At 42.7% G+C, this 26,497-nt stretch overlaps 1 protein-coding gene across 5 annotated transcripts in view; it reads right to left on the bottom strand.

The window, feature by feature from the left end:
* The window catches only part of NTRK2 (neurotrophic receptor tyrosine kinase 2), a 383,866-nt gene that overhangs the window by 197,204 nt on the left and 160,165 nt on the right, over positions 1-26,497 (bottom strand). The gene's annotated exons all lie outside the window — the stretch shown is intronic.

Genomic DNA, 26,497 nt, shown 5'->3' with positions numbered 1-26,497 from the left:
CTTAGCTTATTATAGTAGCATTAGGGTTATTCTTTTACTATTAGCTTGTATGAAAAGCTATCTGAAGTTTTATCTATATAGCTAAAAGCCCTCTTTATTCCATTGGACAAAATGCCAGGTGACAATATCTCCCTCCAATGTCTCAGATTTCACTAACATTCATTGAGAATCTATTAGTTCCAGGCAGTTTCTGAGCACTTTACATACATCTCTAAATGACCCTATGAGGTAGATATTATTGTTATTCCCATTTTACGATTGAGGAAATGTAGGCACAGAGACTTCAAACCTTTCCTTTGAGTTCACACAGACAGTGAGTGATAGAATGAGGACTTGGACCCCAGACAGCCTGACACCAATGTGTGCTCACAGCTGCCACGGCCATACCCCCTAGTTGGGATCACAGCTGTATCATCTGCCACCAGGTTGCCTTCGGCGGGTCACTTGACTTCTCCTAGAAACAGTTTCCTCATCTCTAAAGTAAGGATAATAGTAGGAGTACCTAGCAGCATTGATGTGAAGCTCTCTATGTCTGCCATGGAATAGACATTCAATGAAATAACAGTTAACATTTCTTATTATTGCTTTTATGTTCTTAACAAATATTGACTGAATGCCTACTCAGTGCCAGACATTATTCAGGGTATTTGGGAAATAACACTGCCCTCATGGAACTTCTGTCACTGTATATTCCAAAATTATTTGAGATTACATTATTCTATAGGACACTCTACCACAGATCCCAATTTATTATCTGCACTTCTGAAACCTGAAATGCTCCCAAACCCCAGAGTTAAACTCCTTTGGTGCTAAAACCGGACCTGAACTGCTATGAGGCTATTTGTAGACTTGACTTATTCCTGTAGGTGTGACGAGTCCTCAGTTTCACTGAAGAAATATCACAGATTGTGACTACAAAGAGCTCCCCCAGGTCGCACTGGAGGTGGTAGTGATATTCACTGGAGGAACCATATTGTGTTTCTAAAATTTAATAAATCCCCGAATCCAAAGCACCTGGTTCCAAGGGTAAAAAAGTGTGGTCCTGTACAACCTGAGGTAATATTACATTATGCCAGAAAAGAATCACATTACGGTCGAGGAGAATACAACAGTGTGATCAATTTCTTCTCTCAATTATAATGCAAATCCCAGGAAGTGAGGGGAGGGATAAATTAGGAGTTTGTTGGGATTAACATATACACACTACTATACATAAAATAGATAACCAACAAGGGCCTACTGTATAACACAGGGAACTAGTCTCGATACCTTGTAATAATCTATAATGGAAAAGAATCTGAAAAAGAATATACATATTTTTATATATATGCGTATAACTGAATCAGTTTGCTGTACACCGGAAACTAACACAACATTATAAATCAACTATATTTCAATAAAAATTTAAAAAATAAAATAATGGCTTTCTCAGAAAAAAAAAAGAACGCAGGTCCCTTGAAGGCACTGACTTGTCTTGCCCATCACACTGTTTCCCACAGTAATTCACATGCTTCCAAGTCCCTGGTGGGTTCCTGATAATCATTCTGCTCAAATTAATTCAATCCAAGAGCATGTTCCTTGATCCAAGATATTTCAGTTCCCTGAAGGGCTCCTTCCCTTGGATAAAAATATCAACAGAGCCATCGTTTTCTAACCAACTGTGGGAAAAATGGGCAGGACAGACCATAGCAAGGGCTGCCCTTGACTTGTACATTTCTGTATACCTAGAGATGCTTTTCTGCCTCATATCAACATGTTTGGCCTTACATATCTGCAAAGTAGCTGTTTTATTAATAAAATGCTCAAAAGCTGTCGGCACATTTTAATAAATTTACTTCCACCTTAAGGCTAACTCAAAACGTTTTGGCAAAGAACAGAACTATGGTGTTTGCTCAGTTGGTAAGGAGCTCTGTTTCTCTGAGCTTTCTGCTCAAGGATGGCCCCAAGATGTGATGGGATACAGCGTTCTGCCTTGGCACACGGCATGAGACATTAAATCTTGTCTTACACTTCAACCACAAGGGTCTCTTATGTTTCTGGAGCTGTTTCATCTTGTCAATCGTTTTGAGTTGTATATTAGATTAGGATTTGCTAGCACTGCAGGGGAGATTCCAAAACTGCCCCAAACAGGTTCTATAAGCCATGAATAGGAAGAACAATGACTTACATTACTTTCGCACATTATATTTTTCAAAGTACTTTCACATACACGATTTCTGAATCGCTTCCCACCAGCTGGCTTCCCCAGGTCAACCTTATGTGCCATTCCCACACGGCTATCTTCAGCACTGATGGAAAGAGGAATGATTTTGTAGGATTTTACAACAGGATGATCACAACGGATGTGGGGGGAGGACAGCTTTGATGTGTAGCCAACCTAATGCATCATCCTCGGATTTTTGTAGGTTAATTGTTATCTCTATCTGAATCTCACAGTGGCAAACGCCAGAAAAGTTATCCCATGGTTCTGGCACCTGAAAGACACACTCTTTTTTGATGTGGAGAAACTCACTGTTCCAAAGGCAACAATGGCTGTCTTTCAAAGCCAGGATAGTTTCACTGACAGAAAATAGCTTAGCACACTCCATCTGGCAGTGCCAGGTCATGCACAGATGAACACTGAATACGTGTGCTGTGATGATTGATAATGATGATGGGGCAAGCGAGGAAAGGTGCCTTGCACAGGGCAAGGTACTCAATAATCGCTGATTGATGAATGGTGACAGCTACTAAATGCCATCCTAAAAGATATCTACTCTTGAAAAGATATGTAGGTTAATTCAAGCTCCCAGATAAAATGCCTGGGATTGAATTGTGCAAGTCTTTCTTAACACAGGCATGCCTGGAGCAGTGGGAAGAAACGCGTAAGTAGTTGTTATAGGTTTCCCCTGCCAAAGGAATAGTGCTCACCCAAGAGAGAAGACTAAGTCCACATCTGCTACAAGGAATATAAATTAGTGCCTGGGCAGGAAGGCCACTAACTTTAGTCTATTTTGCCTATGTTTTGTAGTATGAGCTGGACCCGTGACATAATTTGCAGTGACCAATAGTAAATGAAACGGGGACCCCTTGCTCATAAGTTATTAAGAATTTCAAACATGTTGGCAGCAGAGTATTAAACCAAGAATGCAGTGCTTCTACCGGGGGCCTTGTGTGAAGGCACAGACCGACACCCGTGAAGCTGGTGCTGCGCGTGAGTAACGGTTTGTACGTAATGTTACAGTTATCCTTCTTATTACCTGTAATCGGTGGGCTTTTGGAGTCCCAGATGGCTTGACAGGTGGACAGACCCAGTAACCTGAGTCGGGAATGATTAGGTCAAGTGTTATCTTGGCTCCACATGAAACACTTCCCTCAAACAAGAAACGGAAAATGAATAGGCCACCCGAGGGTTCCTAGAAGCTCCAGGCTAAGGGCTGACCTTGATAATCAAGGGAAAATGTGATTAGGAGTTAACTTCATGAGGTGGGATATAAAGTCATTCCCACCCTGTGAAAAGATGCTCAGTGAACAGAGCCTCAGAAGTTAGCACTCAGTGAAGAAGTGCTAACCCTTTGGGGCTCAAGTCTAATTATCCTGGAGGCAAGCACTAGGGCACCATAGGGCCTGCTAGCCTGGAGTTCTGTTATCAACTGGAAAGTCAGAAACCTGCCATTTAAAATTTTATTTTGACTTGATTTCATTTCCTCTATAGGTTGGATTAATACAGGATGCCCAGCTAAATTTGCATTTCGGACAATCAGGAAATAATATCTTGTGTAAGCATTTCCCAAATATTGCATGGGACATAATTATAATTAACAAGTCATCTGTCATTTACCTGAAATTCAAATTTAACTGGGCACCTTGTGTTTCCTTACTAAATCTGGCAACCTTATTGATAGGTTCTTGATGGTTCTTCCTCCCTATTTTGTAAGGTTCTATAAGAAAATGTCAACTTCTCACAGCTAAGCTAGAATTTGAGGGAGATGACAGTATAATACAGGCAGAAGTGGCCCTGCAGACTGTAGCCAAGCTGCCTGAGTGGAAGGGAAACTCAAATGAACTAAGCAGTGGAGACGCCTCTGTGCCCATCTTCACCTGCGTGTGGTTCTCAACACTCCCTGCACTCTGGGATCACCTGGGGAGTATTAAAGACATTGACACCAAGGTTCTGTACCCCAGAAATCCTTATTTAATTGGTCTGGGAGGTAGCCAGGGCAGAGGGAGTTTTAAAAGTTCCTCAGGTGAGAATTATTGCACTAAAACCCCAGTGGGTTACCGGATTTGGTTTATCAATGGAAGTCACTATTAAAACCACAAGTATATATATCCCCCAAATCCAAGGGTAAGAAATGGATTGGACATTCACTTTAATATCTACAGAAGTGATCATTTCTCTCTTTCATTTTTTCACGTAAAGCACTAAACGCACAAGCTTCATATTAGGACCAGCCAGTACCTGGACTACATCCCCAGATAGTTGCGTTTACTTCATCTGGTGGGGGTCAGAAGTATTTTTAGAGGCCCTCCAGGGATCCTAACAAGGGGTCTCAAGCTTCAGTGTGTATCAGAACCCCTCGGGGAACGTTTTAAACATGAAGATTCCTCCTTGCCCCAAACCAACATCCCACGATGTGTAGGTACTTTAACAAGCTGATTCGTTGCATCTCGGGCGGGTGGTGGGCTCCTCAGTTGCAGGAATCCTCCTCCACCCAGTCTCGCCTTCACAGGACCCAAGAGAGGTGAGGGGTCTGCATGCACTCTATTGGGGGCTGGAACAGTCACTCATATCACTTTATGGTCCCAACAAGAAAAGCAAGGATTGGGGCCAATTCGCCTGCATCCTTCCATGAAGCCGGAGCCGTGGACAACAATGTGATATTTTTAACACATTGAAGAACAGTGTCTCATCACATGACACAGCTGGGCTTCCACATCTACCCCATCCTGATATGTGTCCCCAGGTCCCCCTCACCTCCATCTCTTACACATCTTACCCATCTTTCCAGACCCGGCAGAAATGCCAGCTTCCCTGTGAATCCTTCTCTTGATCTCCATGAAGCAAGAAATTGTGTCTGTCTATTCACTGTATCCCCATCATTCTTTAAATCTCTTGAATGGTATCTATCTTATTCTACCTTGCTCTGTGTGTTTTGCAAACTTAAAATTCCCTGTGAGATTATAAACCTCTTGAAGCTATGCCTCATATCTCTGTGTCCCTTTTAAAATGCCCAGCATCACCACATGAACTGTGTACTGAATTAAATCATGATTGTTGATATAGCATTTCAAGCCTATAGCTAAGAATCCAGGAAACCCACTGCGTTTCAAGTTAAAGGGAGAGCAGCAGAGGTGGCAAGAGAATACAGGAGGATCAGGTTCACTGAATTCATGTTCTCAAGATCAGCATGAAAGGAAAATGCTTACTCCTCTTTCTGTTTTTAAAACAATTATGTTTTCTGGACACAACCACAAATGTAACTTCTGAATATTTTGGAGTTGATTTGGATCTTACCATGAAGAATAATTTACAAATTTTGTTTTCTGAGACTATAAAAGACCTTCCTGTTTGAACTCAAATATTTTTCTTTCTTACAGATTTATCTTCCTTTAAGCCTGGAACCTACACCTACTCTCCCATTCACAGAGACCTGTGAGAATCTAAGTTTACTTCTATCCTTTGAGTGCCTGTGCTTACCACACATTCTGTCACCTGGCCTAAGCCCCGAAGCCTCCTTTTTCCCCTTACAGTTGTTGAAAGCTCTCCAGGAATGTTTGCATGGAGACTGGAGACAGGAGAGCCTGATTGAATTCTGGCTGTGACACTTAATAGCTCTATGACCTCAGGTAACTCAATGCAGCTGCCTTGGGCCTCAGCTTCCACCTCTGAAAAATGGGGACAGTAGTAGCATCTACTATGAATAGTATCAACCACTAGCATCCTATCTAATAGGAGTATTATGAGGATTACAGGCGTTGGCATACACAGAACACTTAAATTACCTAGCACTTGGTAGTTCACCTCTCTTGGCTCTGGGAGACTAGACACATTGTTCTTTCTTACTGGCAGTGAGTACACACACACACACACACACACACACACTCAACCACAGGTAGACATAAACATTAAAGCAAAGATAAGGGGAAAAAAACTACCAAAACTCAATGCAGAAGAAGTACTTCCCAGAACTACTGCTGCCAGTGTCCTTGTCTTGTGGTGAGCCATAGCCACGCCCCGCCTCTTCAGGAGACCCTCCAACACTAGCAGAGCAGTGAGCTTCCTGATCAGACAGTGTCCTCATTTCTGGGGTCAAGAAGCAAGGCCTTGATGACCTAAATCCCTGTGCCTGTGCAGCCATGTGGCTGACAGGATCTTGGTGCTCCGGCCAGTTGTCAGATCTGAGCCTCTGAGGTGGAAGAGCTGAGTTCAGGACATTGGTCCACCAGAGACCTCCTGGCCCCACGTAATATCAAATGGCAAAAGCTCTCCCAGAGATCTCCATCTCAATGCTAAGATGCAGCTCCACTCAAAGACCAGCAAGTTACAGTGCTGGATGCTCTATGCCAAACAACTAGCAAGACAGGAACACAACCCCACCCATTAGCAGAGAGGCTGCCTAAAATCATAATAACTTCACAGACACCCCAAAACACACCACCAGATGCGGTCCTGCCCACCAGAAAGAAAAGATCCAGCATCATCCACCAGAACACAGGCAACAGTCCCCTCCATCAGGAAGTCTACACAACCCACTGAACCAACCTTACCTACTGGGGGCAGACACCAAAAACAACAGGAACTACGAACCTGCAGCCTGCGCAAAGGAGACCCCAAACACAGTAAGTTAAGCAAAATGAGAAGACAGAGAAATACACAGCAGTTGAAGAAGGTAAAAACCCACCAAACCAAACAAATGACGAGGAAATAGGCAGTCTACCTGAAAAAGAATTCAGGGTAATGATAGTAAAGATGATCCAAAATCTTGGAAATAGAATAGAGAAAATACAAGAAACGTTTAACAAGGATCTAGAAGAACTAAACATCAAACAAACTATGATAAACAACACAATAAATGAAATTAAAAATTCTATAGAAGGAATCAATAGCAGAATAATTGAGGCAGAAGAACGGAGAAGTGACCTGGAAGATAAGATAGTGGAAATAACTACTGCATAGCATAATAAAGAAAAAAGAATGAAAAGAATTGAGGACAGTCTCAGAGACCTCTGGGAAAACATTAAATGCACCAACATTTGAATTATAGGGGTCCCAGAAGAAGAAGAGAGAAAGAAAGGGACTGAGAAAATATTTGAAGAGATTATAGTTGAAAACTTCCCTAATATGGGAAAGGAAATAGTCAAACAAGTCCAGGCAGCAAAGAGAGTCCCATACAGGATAAATCCAAGGAGAAACATGCCAACACATATTAATCAAACTATCAAAAGTTAAATACAAAGAAAAATATTAAAAGCAGCAAGGGAAAAGCAACAAAAAACATACAAGGGAATCCCCATAAGGTTAACAGTTCAGAGTTCAGCAGAAACTCTGCAAGGCAGAAGAAAGTGGCAGGACATAGTTAAAGTGATAAAAGGGAAAAACCTACAACCAAGATTACTCTACCCAGCAAGGATCTCATTCAGATTTGATGGAGAAATCAAAAGCTTTTCAGACAAGCAAAAGCTAAGAGAATTCAGTACCACCAAATCAGCTTTAAAACAAATGCTAGAGATTCCCTGGTGGCGAAGTGGTTGAGAATCCGCCTGCCGATGCAGGGGACATGGGTTCGTGCCCTGGTCCGGGAGGATCCCACATGCCACGGAGCAGCTGGACCCGTGAGCCATGGCCGCTGAGCCTGTGCGTCTGGAACCTGTGCTCTGCAACGGGAGAGGCCACAACAGTGAGAGGCCCGCTAACCCCCCAAAAAAAACAAACAAAAAAAAACCAAATGCTAAAGGAATTTCTCTAGACAGGAAACACAAGAGAAGGAAAAGACCTACAATAACAAACCCAAAACGATTAAGAAAATGGTAATAGAAACATACATATTGATAACTACCTTAAATGTAAATGGATTAAATGCTCCAACCAAAGGACACAGACTGGCTGAATGGATACAGAAACAAGACCCGTATATATGCTGTCTACAAGAGACCCACTTCAGACCTAGGGACACATACAGACTGAAAGTGAGGGGATGCAAAAAGATATTCCATGCAAATGGAAATCAAAAGAAAGCTGGAGTAGCAATTCTCATAACAGACAAAATAGACTTTAAAATAAAGACTATTACAAGAGACAAAAAAGGACACTACATAATGGTCAAGGGATCAATCCAAGAAGAAGATATAACAATTGTAAATATTTATGCACCCAACATAGGACCACCTCAATACATAAGGCAAATGCTAACAGCCATAAAAGGGGAAATCAACAGTAATACAATAATAGTGGGGGACTTTAACACTCCACTTACACCAGTGGCTAGATCATCCAGACAGAAAATTAATAAGGAAATACAAGCTTTAAATGACACAACAAACCAGATAGATTTAATTGATATTTATAGGACATTCCATGTGAAAGTGTCAGAATACACTCTTTTCTGAAGTGCACATGGAACATTCTCCAGGATACATCACTTCTTGGGTCACAAATAAAGCCTCAGTAAATTTAAGAAAATTAAAATCATATCAAGCATCTTTTCCAACCACAATGCTATGAGATTAGAAATGAATTACAGGAAAAAACTGTAAAAAGCACAAAGACATGGAGACTAAACAATACACTACTAAATAACCAAGAGATCAATGAAGAAACCAAAGAGGAAATTAAAAAATGTCTAGAAACAAATGACAATGAAAACACGACGACCCAAAACCTATGGGATGCAGCAAAAGCAGTTCTAAGAGGGAAGTTTATAGCAATACAATCCTACCTCAAGAAATAAGAAACATCTTAAATAAACAACCTAACCTTACACCTAAAGCAATTAGAGAAAGAAGGACAAAAAGACCCCAAGTTACCAGAAGGAAAGAAATCATAAAGATCAGATCAGAAATAAATGAAAAAGAAATGAAGAAAACAATAGCAAAGATCAATAAAACTAACAGCTGGTTCTTTGAGAAGATAAACAAAATTGATAAACCATTGGCCAGACTCATCAAGAAAAAAAAGGGAGAGGACTCAAATCAACAGAATTAGAAATGAAAAGGGAGAAGTAACAACTGACACTGCAGAAATACAAAGGATCATGAGAGATTACTACAAGCAACTATATGCCAATAAAATGGACAATCTGGAAGAAACAGACAAATTCTTAGAAAAGCACAACCTTCTGAGACTGAACCAGGAAGAAACAGAAAATATAAACAGCCCAATCGCAAGCACTGAAATTGAAACTGTGATTAAAAATCTTCCAACAAACAAAAGCCCAGGACCACATGGCTTCACAGGCGAATTCTATCAAACATCTAGAGAAGAGCTAACACCTATCCTTCTCAAGCTCTTCCAAAATATAGCAGAAGGAGGAACACTCCCAAAATCATTCTATGAGGCCACCATCAACCTGATAGCAAAACCACACAAAGATGTCACAAAAAAAGGAAACTACATGCCAATATCACTGATAAACATAGACACAAAAATCCTCAACAAAATACTAGCAAACAGAATCCAACAGCACATTAAAAGGATCATACACCATGATCAAGTGGGGATCATTCCAGGAATGCAAGGATTCTTCAATATACGCAAATCAATCAATGTGATACACCATATTAACAAATTGAAGGAGAAAAATCATATGATCATCTCAATAGATGCAGAACAAGCTTTTGACAAAATTCAACACCCATTTATGATAAAAACCCTTCAGAAAGTAGGCATAGAGTGAACTTACCTCAACATAATAAAGGCCATATATGACAAACCCACAGACAACATCATCTTCAATGGTGAAAAACTGAAACCATTTCCACTAAGATCAGGAACAAGACAAGGTTGCCCACTCTCACCACTATTATTCAATATAGTTTTGGAAGTTTTAGCCACGGCAATCAGAGAAGAAAAAGAAATAAAAGGAATCCAAATCAGAAAAGAAGAAGTAAAACTCAATGTTTGCAGATGACATAATACTATACATAGAGAATCCTAAAGATGCTACCAGAAAACTACTAGAGCTAATCAATGAATTTGGTAAGGTAGCAAGATACAAAATTAATGCACAGAAATCTCTGGCATTCCTATACCTTAATGATGAAAAATCTGAAAGAGAAATTAAGGAAACATTCCCATTTACCACTGCAACAAAAAGAATAAAATACCTAGGAATAAACCTACCTAAAGAGACAAAAAACCTGTATGCACAAAACGGTAAGACACGGATGAAAGAAATTAAAGATGATACAAACAGATGGAGAGATATACCATGTTCTTGGATTGGAAGAATCAACATTGTGAAAATGACTCTACTACCCAAAGCAATCTACAGATTCAGTGCAATCCCTATCAAACTACCAATGGCATTTTTCACAGAACTAGAACAAAAAAATTCACAATTTGTATGGAAACACAAAAGACCCCGAATAGTCAAAGCAATCTTGAGAAAGAAAACAAGCTGGAGGAATTAGGCTCCCTGACTTCAGACTATACTACAAAGCTATAGTAATCAAGACAGTATGGTACTGGCATAAAAACAGAAATATAGATCAATGGAACAGGATAGAAAGCCCAGAGATAAACCCACGCACATATGGTTACCTTATCTTTGATAAAGGAAGCAAGAATATACAATGGAGAAAATACTGCCACTTCATTAAGTGGTGCTGGGAAAACTGGACAGCTACACATAAAAGAATGAAATTAGAACACTCCCTAACACCATACACAAAAATAAACTCAAAATGGATTAAAGACCTAAATGTGAGGCCAGACACTATAAAATTCTTAGAGGAAAACATAGGCAGAACACTCTATGACATAAATCACAGCAAGATCCTTTTTGACCCACCTCCTAGAGAAATGGAAATAAAAACTAAAATAAACAAATGGGACCTAATGAAACTCAAAAGATTTTGCACAGCAAATGAAACCATGAACAAGATGAAAAGACAACCTTCAGAATGGGAGAAAATATTTGCAAACGAAGCAACTGACAAAGGATTAATCTCCAAAATATACAAACAGCTCATGGAGCTCAATATCAAAAAAACAAACAATTCAATTAAAGAATGGGTGGAAGACCTAAATAGACATTTCACCAATGAAGACATACAGATGGCCAAGCGGCACATGAAAAGATGCTCAACATCACTAATTATTAGGGAAATGCAAATCAAAGCTACAATGAGGTATCACCTCACACCAGTCAGAATGGCCGTTGTCAAAAAATCAAGAAACAATAAATGCTGGAGAGAATGTGGAGAAAAGGGAACCCTCCTGCACTGTTGGTGGGAATGTAAATTGATACAACCACTATGGAGGACAGTATGGTGGTTCCTTAAAAAATTAAAAATAGAACTACCATATTTTTATATGGTAGTTTAAATTAACATTTTATGAGAAATGTTAATTTCAAGAAGAAATCTTTATAATACACTGTTCAGTATATATAATAGGAAATTTAAAAATATTTACATACGCTTGACCTTTGAACAACATGCAGTTGAGCTGCGTGAGTCCACTTATACTCGAAGTTTTTATGGTAGTAAATACTACAGCACTACACATTCGCGGCAATCCCAGCAATCCCACTACTGGGCATATACCCTGAGAAACCATAATTCAAAAAGAGTCATGTACCACAACGTTCATTGCAACACCATTTACAATAACCAGGCCATGGAAACAACCTAAGTGTCTATTGACAGATGAATGGATAAAGAAGATGTGGTACATATATACAATGGAATATTACTCAGTCATAAAAAGAAATAATTGAGTTATTTGTAGTGAGGTGGACCGACATACAGACTGTCATACAGAGTGATGTAAGTCAGAAAGAGAAAAATGAATACCGTATGCTAACTCATATATATGGAATCTAAAAAAAATAGACTCTGAGGAACCTAGGGGCAGAACAGGAATAAACACACAGAGGTAGAGAATGGACTTGAGGACACGGGGAGAGGGAAGGGTAAGCTGGGACGAAGTGAGAGAGTGGCATGGACATATATACACCACCAAATGTAAAATATATAGCTAGTGGGAAGCAGGTGCATAGCACAGGGAGATCCACTCGGTGCTTTGTTTCCCCCCTAGAGGGGTGGGATAGGGAGGGTGGGAGGGAGACGCAAGAGGGAGGAGATATGGGGATATATGTATATGTATAGCCGATTCACTTTGTTATAAAGCAGAAACTAACACACCATTGTAAAGCAATTATACTCCAATAAGGATGTTAAAAAAAAGAAAAGATTAAAAAAAAAAAAACTCATTGCTAACAATAGTGTAAGAAGTGAGCATCCTGTACACCTTTGGTGTGACTACAAATTAGCCAATATTTCCAGAAAGTAAATATTATGAGGATCTTAAAAATATTAAAACGTCATGATTTAGAAACATTATGTCTGGAAATCAATCTGAAAGGGGAAAAAACCCCAAAGACATGGTTTAGGCACAACGAAGCCCATGAAAGTGTTATTTTTAATAAAGAAATTGGAAATTATTTAAATGCCCAATACTAGGAAATGATTAATACATTATGGTTTACCCACAGGATGAAATATTATGAATCCATGAAAAGTGTTATTTATGAGAAATGTTAATTTCAAGAAGAAATCTTTATAATACACTGTTCAGTATATATAATAGGAAATTTAAAAATATTTACATACGCTTGACCTTTGAACAACATGCAGTTGAGCTGCGTGAGTCCACTTATACTCGAAGTTTTTATGGTAGTAAATACTACAGCACTACACATTCGCGGTTGGCTGAATCCGGGGATGTGGAATCATGAATATGGAAGGCTGACTATATGGAGGGTAATTTTCATTGGCACAGAGGGTCAGTGCCCCTGATCCCCACATTGTTCAAAGGTCAGCTGTACAGCATTATTTCAATACTGTAACAATTATAGAGAGAGAAAAGTACTGAGGAAAAAAGTAAAATATTTCTGGATGGCAGGGTTCTACTTTAACTTCTTTCTTTGTAGTTTATAAATTTTAAAAAAAACACAGTACCGTGGGCTTCCCTGGTAGCACAGTGGTTAAGAATCCGCCTGCCAATGCAGGGGACATGGGTTCGAGGCCTGGTCCAGGAAGATCCCACATGCCCCAAAGCAACTAAGCCCGTGCGCCACAACCAGTGAGCCCGTGTGCCACAACTACTGAAGCCCGCGCGCCTAGAGCCCATGCTCTGCAACAAGAGAAACCACCGCAATGGTAAGCCTGTGCACCACAACGAAGTGCAGCCCCCGCTCACTGCAACTAGAGAAAGCCCACGTGCAGCAACGAAGATCCAACACAGCCAATAAATAAATAAATAAAATAAATTTTCCAAAAAATAAATAAAAACACAGTACCAGTATAATTTTAAAAATCACTTGGGAAAGGACATAACATAGAATATGGACACCAGAATTAGTTCATTCATTGTATAGAAATTTCAAAACATTTTATGTGATGTTGAGAAAAGCTTTAGAGATTAAACTGCTCCTACCTGAAATGGGGTAAAGCATATTTGCGCAATAACCTACCTTATTTATCACACGATCTTTCTCTCTCATAGGCTAAGAACAGTTCAAAGAAAGATGAAAACAAAACAACACACATACACACCCCAACACACACACACACCCTCAGGCCACTCAGTAAAGCATGAGAGGGAGAAAAGGGAGTAATAAGGAGCGTAGCTTGTTCCAGCTTCTAAGAGCTACTTATTTGCGGATCGTCTCCATCACCTTTCTAACCAACATTGCCAAAGTGGAAACATTCATGAAGACTCATAACCCCTGTCTGGTTTAGATGAGATGACGTGGTGGAGAGCCTTCCAGGTGTAGAACACTACACAGACGCGATGGTCACCACAACTGGCAGGGGCTCTCTCTCAGGAAGGCTTGATCCAAGAGAGTGTGACCCCAGGAGGGGGCTGGGAAAGGTGGGAAAAGCAGACAACCGTGGGGTCTGAATGAAAAAACATCTCCTAACCCGCTCCTACTGCCAGAGCCACTGAGTGTTTCCATATTCAGCATAACTTACATGAATCTCATAATGCCTTAAATCCAACTGCAAGCAGGCTTGGTGAGGAGTGTCTACAGTTGGGGTGGTGGAGGGATCGAAACCACTCCTATTGTGGAGTAGCCCAGAGCAGCTCTGCCCCGAGATGTTTTTGATGGCATATTCCCAAGAATGACTAGTGTTCTCATGCACTGATAGATGAGAAACAACACACCTTCAAATTCAGTGAGGGGGAAAAAAATCCTTGCTATCTCTTGTGGAAAGGTAATGGCCATCCAGGAGTTCCCAGTACAAAAGAAAAACATGGAGCTTAGTGAAGAGGATTAAACTGCCTCATCCATCAGAGGCAAAAACAGAGTCAAAAATCCATGAGCAGTCCCAGAAGGCGTCGGATGGACCCCACCATCCACCTTGGAACGTCAGAGAGGAGCGAGTGTGGGTCTTTGAGATGCGCCCCCATCACAGCCTCCTCTCACACTTGATCTGGAGCCTGACAGCTACCCAATCCAGTGAGGCCAACAAGAAGATGATTTAACAAATCAGATCCCAAGAAGAATAAGAGAGCAAAATTATTTTAATTGTTAAATTTGGAAGAAGCAAAGCCATCCTAAACTATTGAGGAGCATGGTGTACGGTAGAAATGGCATCCAGGAGCCCGTGGAGTAAACTTGCCCTCAGATGTGCTTTGTTTGACTATTACATTGTTCAGAAAAATCTATACATGATCTGCCAACGTTTTAAAATCAGGAAATTTCATGCAAAAATACTGATTCCTGGCTTCTCTTTAAAAAAAAAAAATGAAATGGACAACGCTGCAGAATGATCTATATTCTGTCAGCAGAAATGAAGAAGTGACACCCTGTAGACAGGGCATGCAATGTGGCCAGGAGCCCACTGCACTGATTTATGTATTTGCCAGGACCCTATAATGGGCAATGAGTCCACACTCCCTGAATCACAGGTGATACAAGTAAATGTAACAACATCTCACCCTACTGCAGCTTGTAGAAGAGACTGACATTTTCTTCCTCCCCTTTCTTTGAACTTTACTAGGCAAAAACAAAAGTCAACAATAAAAAAATTTCATTTTTTTTAAAGAAACAAAAACATATTGAGTGAGAGATAAAAGAGGGATAATTCTCCTTTTATTGTTGGGGTTACTAATGAGTCCATTTGAGTCCTCTTTGGAATGGATAAGAGAATTCATCTGTTTGGAGGGGAGGATGGAAGGTGAGAAATTTGTCTTATTCTCTAGAAAGTCTTCTGCAGCCTGAATGTCTCTAACGACAAGCAGAATTAAGGAGAAGAAGCAGATCTATGGAAATGCAAAATTTCCCTGTCATGAGAATAAATCCTAAAAGATAAATTTTTAGCTTCAACATAGACTGAAGTTATAGCTTTTTGACAAATGATGTTCTGGGTTGTCATGACAACTGGGCCTGTTAGAGGTGTACATAGAGGCCTGCCCATAAATCAGAACACTTTAGGAAGGGGTTAAAACAAACATTTCTAGACTATTCCCAAGATGTAGTGCCAAAAATGTAATTACAGACATTTGTATCAGTCTGCCATAAAGCATGACAGCTCCAATTTTACAAAATGTTAATTTAAAAAATCTATTAAACCCATGTCCCTCTGAGAGAAATTAATATCACACCTAAGGTTGGGAGTCAGTGCAACTCAGAGGCTGTGAAAATTGGGATGGCAGAGTCAGAAAGAGAGGCTTAGACGCAGACTAATCCATAAGCATTTTAGTGAAGAGTTTGGGGTAGATTCTGACCCTCCAGAGAAGAAATGCTCAGGGCAGATGACAGTGCTCAGAGCTTTCTACGAGCTTGAGAGAACTCAAAAAAGCAAAGATTTGGAGATGTCATTAGAAAGGAAAAGCTGATAGACGGAGGTTAGCTCACCTGGAAATAGAGGGATGAAGCACCGAAGAATCATTCAATCCAGGAGGACACAGACAACAAGCAATAAAGCATTAGCAACTTCCACTGAGGTCAGGAAAAATGAGAGTTAGCTTAAAATCAGACACTAGAAAAATGCTTCTTAACTTAAAGGTCAGGAGATTCCACTCCAAGGGTCACAAATTGGCAGCCTGAGGCCAAATTGAGTGCAGAGAGAAGTTCTTTCTGGCCTGCACAGTGTTCTTTTAAAAATGTACAGTGTTTGCCAACATTTAAAAATCAGGAGATTTGACATAACATTCTGGCTTCTTCTCTTTAAAAAGCAGATTATCTGGCAGCAACAGGCCTGGATTCCTGTGTGGCTGGTGAGAGGAGATGGGTTCAGAGAGCATAAACTCCATGAGGACAGAGCTTCGCCTTGTCCAGTCCTGTGGCCTGAGCACCAAGAACAGTGCAGGGCATGTAGTAGATGTAGAAGGTACACAACTATGTTTGAATGGATAAGAGCAGCAGCTGCCCTCTTTATATAAGACATGTACTCTCCGGGTGATTCCCCGCCCACACTGTTACCTGCCTGGCCCCTAAAGGCATTTGAGTTTTCCACTTTGCACTGTAAGATTTTGTTTAGTTGGGACACTCCATGTTGCCTCATGACATGAATTCCCCATGGAACCCATTCTCATGGCCTCATGTGCGGGCCACTGAAGCAAAATGACAATGCAAATAATATTCTTTAAGGACTTAAATCATCCAAAAACAAGCTTCCCTTAGAGAGTTGGCATCAACGTTCATCCTGCAGGCAGAAAGCAGGCCTAAGAGACTTGCCAGAACCTCTTCCAGTGCTTGGAACAGAGCAAGCATCACTGACAGGCTTCAGATCTGAGCATTCACTTATTCATTCAACAAACACTGAACCATTTCTAAGTGCTAGTGGCCATGTGATATGTCTCTTGATAGGCAGAGATTTAAATTTTTATTAAATGAATGAATAAGTAGTGGGAACCACTACAGACAAGAAATACATTGTGAATCTGTTATGTGCCAGGTATATACATACTTAACTAAACCTCGACCTGTGTGTTAGAAATTATTGTCCCTATTTTGTAGAAAAGGAAGCTGAGACTTGGGTCCGCAGCACGGGCAGAACAGGGATTTGAGCTTAGATCTGCTTGGCAGCCCCACTGTGTGCAATCCAGTATGCTACCAACCTCTGAGCTAAACTCTGTTCTCAAGGGGAGTGGGTTCAATAGTGGCCTCCAAAAAGATATTTTCAATTCTAATCCCTAGAACCTGGGAAGGTGATCTTATGTGGAAAAAAGTCTTTGCAGATGCAATTAAGGAGCTCAAGATGCCATCATCCTGGATTGAGGGTGGGCTCTTAATCCAGTGACCATTATCCTTTAAGAGGAAGAGAAGACAGAGACGCAGGGAGAAGACGGCGATGTAAAGACAGAGGCAGAGACTGGAGTGATGTGTCTACAAGCCAAGGAGCTCCCGGAAGTATCAGCAGCCACCAGAAGCTGGCAAAGAGGCATGGGACCAACCTTCTGTCAGATCTGCTAGGACGAACCAACCCTGCCAACACCTCAACTTCAGACTTCTGGCCTCCACAATGATGACAGAATACTGTTGTTGGAAGCCACCGAGCGTGTGGTCATTTGTTACAGCAGCCCTAGGAAACTAATACATTAAAATATTCCTGGTGCACGGAATGGAGACGCTCCCCAGAAAACTGTGTCTGTACTGTACACGGTGAGGATTAGGCTGCATTCCAGATCCTAAAAATTTACTGATCTTCTTCACTTCAGAATCTCCCTATTTCTGAACAAGCCTTTCAGCCTGAGGCCTTACGCAGCTGTATCCAAAAACCAGCTCGAATCTCTACAAAAGTGAACTCAACTGAGAATTACATATACTTCCTTTGCTTCTTTGCAAGTACAGTGAGTACCTCTGTCAAGAATCTCAAATTCAATATAAAGCAGCAAGAGAGGACCCAGGCTCTCCTCACCAGAGGATCAAATATGGAGCAATGCTACTACGGGAGGATAGGAAAGAAGGTGTGAATTCTGTGTGAGCCATTCTGGGGAAGCTTCTGGGAGAAAGGCGAGGATTGAGCTGGGTCTTGAAAAAGGACAAAAGTAAGGATAATCATCGTGACAATGCTATTATCTACTGAGCACCTACAACATGTCACATGTAGTCTTACTGACCTGCCATAAGTTTCCCATGTAATTATCCAAGTTACCCCACAAGCTCAACCTCTGCCCCCATCATTTTCTTGAGGGGAAATCTGAGACTGAGAAGGGCATGCCAAGTTCAAGGTCACCCAGTCAGTAAGTGGCAGGACTCTGACAGCTGAATGTACAGGTGGTGAGAGGAGGAGGGTCAAACCAGGTGGCGTGAGTGCCTTGGGAAAGAGGAATAGAGGTGATAGATGGGGATGACGTGGCTACAAAGACAGGCGGGACGGAAAATGCCCTTTTGAGGAGCTTGGACATGATCCGCTTAGCTGTGTCAGTTGCCAGAGGTATATGAGTACAGGCCCAACCAACGCAAGTCTGTATCTTGGGAGGAAAATTTCGGACTTGGGGATAGAAGCAAGGGGACAAGAACACCCGTTTGCTCCTCTCAAATATGAAGGGCCTGAGGGAAGGCAGGGGGGATGGGAGTGGGAAACACAGGGCAGGTGTGAAAGACTGGGGAGCAAGACCTGACTTGACTTCAGGACGGCCTTCAAGAGGTGAGGGCGAGGAAGCCGTCCTGGCTCACCCGGAGGTTTGGAGGGAGGAGTGAGCCGTTAACCACAGCAGAGGACACAGGGCAAGGGCTGCAGGGGCCAACATGGTGAATTCCGTTAAAAAAAAAAAAATCTGGGGCTTCCCTGGTGGCGCAGTTGTTGAGAGTCCGCCTGCCGATGCGGGGGACACGGGTTCGTGCCCCGGTCCGGGAAGATCCCACATGCCGCAGAGCGGCTGGGCCCGTGAGCCATGGCCGCTGAGCCTGCGCGTCCGGAGCCTGTGCTCCGCAACGGGAGAGGCCACTACAGTGAGAGGCCCGCGTACCGCAAAAAAAAAAAAAAATCTGATTTTTTTGCCTCTGGGTCCCTCACACTCCAGAGATGTCTGGTTAGCAGATGGTGCTGTAGCTTCTACCTTTTTGCCTGCCTCCAATGGATTCCCTGCAAGGCGAACTGGTTGGAGTTTAGAGGGTATATCTTTAAATTAAACACATGAAGAATTTTCAGCTCTCCAAAGGAAATAGGACACTCTAGGTTTGAATCAGGCAAGATGTGTCTTGTAAGCCCAGAGCTCAGCACTGGGGCACAGAGCACCCCAAACACTGTCGGCATCTCAGATATGAACCACCAAACTCAGTGAGGAAAACTTGGAGCTGGGAGCTCCAAGCTTCCGGCTCGCAGGAGCCCTCTCAGTTCTGACTAGGAAGTTGCTGGCTTACAGCACCTTCCTAGTTTCTATCGACCTGCCCCCCGCCTTCTCCAAAGAGCCACGCTGTCCTCCCTCCAGGCAACCCAAGAGGATGAGACCAGCTAGGAGTCTGGAGTCAACACACCAAGTAGTCAGGATCTAAGATAATCCAAACTCTGCACCCTGATCTCTTTCTGGAAAAAGTGTCAATAAGCAGGGGACTGGACTGGTGTCAGAAGATCGAGGTTCAAATTCTGACTTGACCTGTGATTCTTATTACCTATGGGCTTGGCAAGGTCACAGCTCTCGGTGGTGGGATGTGCTGGGGCCCCTGGGGCCCCTGCTCTTGTGCGCCCAGCCCGGGCAGCAGCCAGCGCCTGCATCTCTTTGCTGGAGGACTGCCCTTGAGCTACTGGAGCCCACTTTTGCCTGTTGGGACCCTCAGCCAATGATCTGTGGGTACACGAATACGAAAACCCAAGTACCAAATCTCTGGGGGGCAACTTACACTCAGGGTTTCCCCCTCCACCGGGCTTTGTCTGAAACCATTCTCCTGTGAGGCCCCTGCCCTGTCCTGCCTTCCCCACTCCTCCCCCAGGCATCCCTGGGACACCCCCTTCACCCGTCACTCCCAAGGGCATCCTCAGGGCAGAGTCAGCCTCCAGGAAGCTCAACCAAAAGACCAGTGTCTGCTCTAGGCCATTATGGAGGAACGTACCCTAAAGGCAGCACGCTGAACATCCAGTACAAGGGTCACAAGAGGCAAAATCTGGCAAAAAGACGTGTTTTGTTTGGCTCGTGGAGACTGTAAAAAATGTGAAGGGCCTTGCCAACACTTAAAAACTGGGAGATTTCACACAAAACCCCAGATCTCCCCTTGCCTTGAAAAATCAGAAGATCTGGCTACCCTGAGTCTGCATTGCTGCACAGCAACATTGGCTGGGGCGGAGGGCAGCTGTGCCCATGCACGGGGCCAATCCCCGCTGGCCCACCTACTCATTCCCATGACCCTTCTGGTCTCCGGAGTCAGTGGAGTTGGCAACCTATGGTGCAGCCCCATAGAAAGCACTCAGTAAAGTCTGCTGAATCCGAATAAGGATTTTTCTTGAAAATGATTCAACTCCAGGCTGCCGGAGAGCAGGGGTGAAGAATTGTGTAAGAGGACGCCTCTGTCTTTTCCTCTCCAGCTCTTTCCTCATGCCTGGCAAGGTACTGATGTACACTTCCATAAACACTCTTCCGAAAGAAGCTGAATCGATGAGGAGAGCTGCCACAACAGAACATTTGTTTGACAGGGAACACAAATTGAAACGAAATCGAATCACTGGTGGTTTGGGGAGATAGACGAGAAAAACAAAAGCAGGTCTTAGTTTCAGATGTTGCTTCATGTTGCCATAAATAAAAGGATGGCTGCATTTTAAACTTTTCAAAAATTTCAAAATGTTGACTTGCCCAGTCTGTGTAGTTAAAAAAAAAAAAAAAAACTGATTATAGCTGAAGCCCTTTAAACCAGTGTAACTGGTAGGAGGTCATTTAAGGAAGTAACGGTTCCCTTGAATACTGGAACCCAATGGTCCAAGCAGGAGTGTTCAGGGCACTGTCAGATGGGCAGTATGATTTACAGAGAGTGGGGGAAGCAGAAATTATCCAGTACATTGCTTAAGTGGAGCTCAGATAATACTGGTCCTATTGTATGAGAGCACTCTGTGGACCCTCAACTTCAGGGAGCATGATTGATCAAGCCACACCCTGAAATCCATCTGTACTCTGAAATCCACCCCCTCGTTTGCACAGAGTCCGTGCCCCCATGGGCTGCTCCAGCACCAATGACTGAGTGTGGTCAGAAATTCTAAGGCAGACGCATCCCAGGAGACCAGGGACACCTCTGATGGCCCACTCTGGCTCACAGACTCCCAGAAGCCCCAAATCACCCAGATCTACCCCTAATAGCTCTGCCCACACTTCCTCAGATTGAATGGCAGTCTGGGATGCTTGACCCAGCCTTTCTTCTCTCCCCCCGTCCCCCGTGGCCATGCTTGCACTGCACTCTGATGCTCCGCTGTCTTCTCCAGTTCCTTCTCCATTTTCTCATGCAAGAGTTTCTCCTGATTAAAAATCCTTGCAGCTTTAATCCCCTCTTGGCGCCCGCTTCTCTAAGGACACATTCTGCATTTGAAAATTCCTCCTGCCTGTATTCCGAAAAATCTGTCAGCTCTACCTAATAATAAGAGGCTCCCGAGTTCTGTGAGGTAACAGGAATCCAAAGAAGGAAGTACTTACAAAATGAGCTTAAGATGAGTGGGCTTCAAGGAACTGGGTATGGAGTCGAGAGAAAAAGAAAAAGGAGGAGGAGACAGCTTCTCAGTAGTTCCTCCGTTTTGACACTTTTCTACTGAGAAAATGGGCAGGGAGATCCCCAAAAGATGAGTTCACACCTCTGGGAAAAACTTCCTGAGACTTTCCAGATTACCTGTCTTGCTCTAGAGTCCCAGCTGTTAAATTGCCATTTGGGGACGAGATGTACAGTCCTTTAGAAAATTGCTGTCCACACCCCAGACCTCAACCTTTCCGACTGTCGTTTTGTGGAAAGGCAGAAAAAGGGAAGTTCACTGCCTGTGTGAAAATGCAAAATGTGCCTTACAACCAAGAAAAGAAAGAACACAGTAAGACACACACACACACACACACACACACACACACACACACACACTTATGATGCTAAGAGGGTTAATGTTAAAAGGAAGGCTTCAGGCTGGTTACTTCATAATTCACAGCAAAACAGAAAAGGGAGACAAAATCAGCAGCATCGTTTATAAGCCCTGGAAAATGGAAGTCTCCAAGCTGTCATAAATAAGGATGGAAGCATTTGCCAAGTCAGAAATTTTGCCAAGTTTGAAATCCACTCAATCCTTCTATCTTGGAGCTCAGAATGGAACACCAACCTTTTGGGATTTGTAATAACTTTTTCTCAGCAAAACTTTTTGCTATTTATAAGGGAGTAAAAACAAAAAGCAAAAAAATACAATATGGAAAGTCTTTCTTTAAAGGAGCATTAACGCCAAGTGAGCATTAATGGGGAGGGGATAATGGTAAAAATGGTATAGGTACTGGGATTAACTTCCCATTTATTCAAACAAGGCTTAACATATGCAATATTCCTATTCCACAAGTGTATGTGTATATATGTGTATGTGTGTGTATGTGTGTGTGTGTGTGAATTGAGTCTTTCCTTGATGGTATCTCTCTCTTGCTTTCTCTCTCTCTCTCTCTCATTCAGACACACACACCATCCCACTTCAATGAACATATTCCACCCAACCAATTGTAAATTTAAAGTTTAATTGTGAAAATTAAAGAAAGGATAAAGCATATTTGTGTGTGTTTGTGTTGGGTGGAAAGGGAACCAGAGGAAAAGTAGAGGGGAAAAATAATAAAAGGAGAAGAGAAAATAGGTACCAAGGTACCAAGGTCTGGGATAGCTTTCACCAGTTTACACTGGGTCAGAAAGAATTAGAGCCACCAAGGTGAAGCGCAGAGGTCTGATGACTATCTCGGAGCAGGCAGCCGAGGCTCCCACAAGAGACAAAAAAAGCACTGTCCTTAGAGAGTCAGGGCCAAAAGCATGGATTTCCTAGGCAGAGAGATCTTATTTGTGTGACCTTGCACAAGTTACTTAACTTTCCAAGCCTTTTTTTCCTCGTGTGTAAAGTATGCATGATAACAGTGTCAACATTACAGACACCGTAACTGTATAACCATAGCCCAGGAGGTCAAAGATGGTGTCTGTTTTGATAACTGTGGTAATCCCCCCAATGCCTGGCTCATGTCTGACCTATAATTAACAATTAATACTTATTGAATTTTGAATAGACTTGATCTAAGATAAAACAAGATCATGTATTAAAGAATTTAGTATACTTATGTCTCAGTTGGAGTCGTGTCAAGTAAAAAGAATTCATGGGATGATGTAGAGACATACGGGCAGGTTAAAGGGACGCACAAGAGGCAGTGAGGCATGGAGACGGACCATAGTGGGAAGCTTTTCCCACCTCTAGGGTTGAAGGGACAGAGGAGCCCATCGGCATTCAACTCAACAGTATTTAGAGCAGGAGGGCCATGGAGAGGTAGCTGGCCTCCCCTAAATCCAGGTGCCTGGGCAAATGCAGAGAGAAAACGTTGTCCAGGGAGTAATCTCTGAAAAGCCTGAAGCACCCTAATAGACTGTCTTAGTTCATGTTAAAAACCTAGAACTCCCCCAAAAGGCCAAACAGTGCTGGCGCCTCTATACTTCCCACCCGGCTCAAGGGTCTTTAGTGAAATTGCATGAGCTTTATCTGAAGCTGAATGCCAATTCTTAAAGCAATCTAATCTACAGTTTCATTTAGCGATTCAGCATGACTAATTACTGTATGATGAGAATTAGTAGAAAGGGATGGAAGGGTGGCAAATCAACACAAAAGAGGCTTTGCCTTTCCTCCTTGAGAATACAATAAATTCTTTAAAAGAAGAGAGAGAGAGAGAACTGTCTGTTCATTAGTTTATGGCTGAGCAGAAATTTTAATTCAGTAAACACAGGCACCGGGGTCTCGCGGTATGTGAGATGTGACTTGACCAAATGACTGGAAAATTAGCATGTGCCCTTGGCAGTCTCTCTCAGTCACTGGCTGCAGACAAGACATGAGGGGACAGGAGCGACGATGTGACCACACTGCTCAGATGCTGGCCTGTCTCGTTGTGTTTCCGAGGCAAGGAGCCGCTCAGGCATCTCCCAACACCTTGTTCCAAAGTGCAGATCCTCTCCAAGGAGGTGGCAAGATGTGTCCTCAAGCGAAGCTTCCCACCACGTCCCAGACCCACACCCTCCCCAAGGTGGTTTCCCTGCCATCACATACACTCACTGAAGAGCAGTGATTGCTCCTTTTGAATGAGAAGTACTCCAGCTCAAGAGAGAAGAGAAAATTCGCTTTACAACCATGAAAACCAACAAATCCTTCTTCAGGTACAACGGACAAAGCAAACATGCTCTGGGTTTTCATTAGCTAATTAGCAACAAACACATACTGGATGCAACTTCTCTGTTTCATAAGGTAAAATTTAGAAAGCACGTGCCAAGTTCACTATGGTGCCACAGACTGGCGAGTCAAGATTGGCAAGGGCTTTGTGAGAGGCACGAATTACTGGGGGTAATGGGGAGGTGTTTACTGGGATAGAAGAGCCTCTCCAGTGACTTCAATTAGCCTTACAATCCTGCATCTTTTTTGAATATAAATTTATGTATTCATTTATTTATTTTTGGCTGTGTTGGGTCTTCCTTGCTGTGCGTGGGCTTTCTCTAGTTGCAGCGAGCGAGGGCTACTCTTCGTGGCAGTGCGCGGGCTTCTCACTGCAGTGGCTTCTCTTGTTGCGGAGCACGGGCTCTAGGAGCGCAGGCTTCAGTAGTTGTGGTGGGCAGCCTCAGTAGTTGTGGCTCATGGGCTCTAGAGCGCAGGCTCAGCAGTTGTGGCGCATGGGCTTAGTTGCTCCACGGCCTGTGGGATCTTCCCAGACCAGGGCTCGAACCCGTGTCCCCTGCATTGGCAGGCGGATTCTTAACCACTGTGCCACCAGGGAAGCCCCAATCCTGCATTTTGACAACAATAATCTCTGCTCAACTGCTAGTGCTGGTAGGAGTGACCACTGGGCATTTGCATCATCCTGAGGGTGCCGTAGCCACCTCTCTGGCCTCACCCCAGTCCTGGCCCTGCTCAAGGGTCCCCCCCATGCCTGCTAGGTGTTTCAAGCACCGGCTCTCAGAGCCAGCCTACCTGAATTCAAATCCTGGTGTTACCACTTGTTAGCTAGGTAACCTGGGGCAAGCCCCTCAGTCATTCGATTCCTCAGTTTCCTAACCTTTCAAATAGGAGCAATATTAGCTTCTGCCTCATAGGGTTGTTGGGAGAACGGTGAAGCACTTAAAACAGGGCTTGGCACACAGTTGGAAATCAACATCTATTAACTATGGCTACCTTTTAGATCCTATGGTAAATATTGCTTTAAAATGTGCTAGAAAAGGTGGTAACAACAGTAAAAGTACCTTAAATTAAGTGCTGGTAAAAACTTCAGTGCCACTTACTTAAAATGATTTAACAAGAAAAAAGCCCAAATTACCAAATGTTTCCTAAATAAATGAAATTTTATTATTTCAAACGTGACCAATCACGTGTTACCTGCTAGAGCTATCACGAAAAACTACCTCAGGAAGCAGAAAAGTTATTTGTAACCCACTGCCTGTAAATACTTGTTTCTAAGGGAACTTGAAGCAAGTCTTTCCTTTCAAACAATCTCTCAGCCAATTTGTTTGTTATTTTTATTCTTAGGCAAAGATTTTCAAATGGATAATTCAAAAGTCAGTTAATGGAGACCCCCATCCAAATGATTAAAAATTCTGAATTAATGAAATGAGAACAAAAGAGGAAGACCATATTTGGGATATGACCTTCAATGCTTTTCTTCCAGAATCCTCAAACTACAGAGCATCATTTGAACTCACTGAATAATCATAATATAGGCCGGAACAGACCATGTCCTCCTCTTTTATCAAAACCAAATCTGGTTATGATCAATGTGCAAGAATCACCTGGAGGGAATCTAGGAACAGAATTTAGGATATCTCCTGAGAACGTTCCAAAGTGGTCTTCACTGCTTGGATCACATCCAGAATGACCCAGGGAGGGAAGTTCCCCTTCACTTCGACTCCGTTATTTGTACCCACGCAATCGCCGTGTGACCAATACAGGCAAATGAGTCTGTGATGCCAGGGCATTTACGGAGGCACACCCAGGCGCAGTGCAAACCCACGTCCTTCCGAGTATTTTTATTAGTGATACCAAGTGCCCCCCCACGTGCACCACCTCATTCAACTCTCATAGGAGCCCAGTGCGGAGGCACTACTACTATCATCCTCATCTGAGGAATGGAGTCATGAAATAGCTTTCCCAAGGTCATTCAGTTTGTGAGCAAAGCTGG

The sequence above is a fragment of the Globicephala melas genome, chromosome 6 (genome assembly GCF_963455315.2).
Source record: "Globicephala melas chromosome 6, mGloMel1.2, whole genome shotgun sequence".
NCBI classification, from domain to species: domain Eukaryota; kingdom Metazoa; phylum Chordata; class Mammalia; order Artiodactyla; family Delphinidae; genus Globicephala; species Globicephala melas.
Note: the sequence above shows the minus strand (reverse complement) of the source record. Positions and strands in the feature narration are given on the sequence as shown.